Raw genomic sequence first — 2,459 nt, forward strand, 5'->3', positions numbered from 1 at the left:
AAACAAGCAAATCAGGTTGTTCAACAGGGTGTTATCTACGTCCTTCATGTTGTAATCAAACACTGGTTATGCCTGAAAATAGACTAGTTCTTGTGAAAAGGAAATCTGCGAAATTCAAAGAAGGAATATCCGCCAAACTTTGAAAATACTTGTACAACAAGACTGTTCTGGTGATATCCAAAATCTAGTAAAACAGTGTACAAAATGTACTAATTCTGAAAATAATGTTTTTACTACCCAAGCTTGTAATTTAGTACATTTTTAAGAAAAATACTTATTTTATACTATGTTACTGTATTTTATATGTAGCGTTACTGGGATATAGAATAAGCTATTCTACACTTACGCTTAGTCTATAATGCAGGGACCCGATTGAACCATATCCAGTTATTCTATTGATGAATGACTAATTCCTACCGTCTCTCTATCCGGGTTTGTAAGGCTGACACGAGTTTTTAGATCTCCAATTTGTTTAACAAGGTGTGTGTTACGTGCCACTAAATTATAACATAAAATCTCAAGAATAATTAAAAGTTAAACTTAGTAAACAATAAGTATAAATTGCATCCATTGCCCGTACGAGCTAGAGGAGGAAACCTAGTTCCATATGAGAACTGAGAAAAGGGGGAAATATTTTCCCTAACAGAAAAAAGAAAAGAAAAAAAAGGAAGAAAACAAGAAGTAAAATGCTCATGTTTTCATGAGATCTGACAGGTAGGGTCGGTTAAACCCCGTGGACCTAATTGTAACGGATTGGAGGCAAAAATGTAAATGTGTCTTCATTGAATAGTAATAGAGGTAAAGAGTTGGCTATTTTTTTTAAATAATAATTTTTTTATTAATTTGCAGGCCGACCGAGCCTAGTCAGCCAGCAGCGGGCCGACTGGGCCTTATCAGCCAACTGCGGGCCGAGAGGTGGTCAATTGGCCACGTGCGGGCCGACTACTGGCCGGGCCACGTCGCTACGCTGGCTGTCGGCGGCTGTCGGCGCGGGCTGGGTCACGGGCGCCCCAGTCAGCCAGCTGCCGGCCGATCGGTCAGCTGCTGGCCGATAGGGAGCAGGCCCCACAACACTGCCTCTTTTCTCCTTCTCCTTTCTCCTTTCCTTTCTCCCACCGCGCGCATCTCTCTGTTCTTCCTTCCTCCTCTCTCTTACACGAAATAGCTCCAATTAATACATCGAAATGACCCGGTTTTTTGCGGATTTGATATCGTGAATGGATTCTACAACATCATATTTAGATAGAACATAATGCTCGTACAACATCATATTTGTGCAAATTAATAAAAAATGTATTATTCTAAAAAATTTAGCAAAGAGTTGCACTATCAAGGGCGCACTACATCCGGGTTTGTACGCTCTAATTTAATAACTAAAGAAAAGTGAACAATCCCTGAAATAGAACGAAGACTCGTAGGTTTTATAGAGTGCTTGTTTGCCGTGCTGACACTTTATATTACTCCATGAATTGTACTCAGGGCCGGTCCTGAGATTTTAGGGGCCCGGGGCGAAACAATAATCCGGGGCCCCTTTAACTTTTATAATAGGTATTTCCATTATATAGTTTGTGCAACTTTAACATACTACTGACAAAACATGCGGTAGGAATGATAATGATTTAATATAGAAGAATAATTGTACGGGAACTACACTTCAGTTACTTTATGTGCATTCGCTTGCGTATTAGCATTGTCATGTTCTTCGTATTCTATTGCGGGTGAGTCCACTAGTCCTAATTAATTCAATAAAATCACCCACTTAATTATATACTGGGCTGTGTCTTGATATTTCGTAGATGGTTTTCGTTAATGTGATTTCACATTGCATGTGCATGCAAACACTACCTTTCATCAAACAATTTTACTCGGCCAGGATACAGAAAGCTGAAACGTACAAAACTTCCCTTAATCAAGAGTTTTACATGGTATCTACATACCTGGATGTGGCAGTCCGGCGATGTACTTCTCATCCCTGTACAGACCCTTCAAATCATCCATGGGCTTCCACATCTGGTTCCGAGGACTGGCGACCATGATCAAATAGCTTTACATGTCTCTGTCTAAAGCCTTTACCTGTTTAGCATGTCAAGCCAAAACGCCAGAGCATAAATTAGGGCAGAATCAGGAAGAAATTGGACACCTTATCTGAAATCGGCGGCGGAAGGCGTTGGCGATGCCATGCGTGGTGAGCCGTGGGTGCTCCCGTCTGTCCCCTGGCGGCAGCCGCGCTTGCAAGCGATTAGGTTTCCAGGAGATCAGAGAAAAAAATAAAATTAGGCAATGATCCTCGTGCGTGTCGTAAACTTCCAAAATCACTCCCTCGCGATGCGCTGCTAAGCCCGGTCTTGCTCCTTGTCGATTGATTTCTCCCAAACGTGACGACCAGTGCACGTAACATAGCGCAACCCAGTCTTATTAACGGCAGATCACAAATCTGGGCCCCCCTCGTTTTCGGGGGG

This window comes from Triticum dicoccoides, chromosome 5B (assembly GCF_002162155.2).
Source record: "Triticum dicoccoides isolate Atlit2015 ecotype Zavitan chromosome 5B, WEW_v2.0, whole genome shotgun sequence".
Lineage (NCBI taxonomy): Eukaryota > Viridiplantae > Streptophyta > Magnoliopsida > Poales > Poaceae > Triticum > Triticum dicoccoides.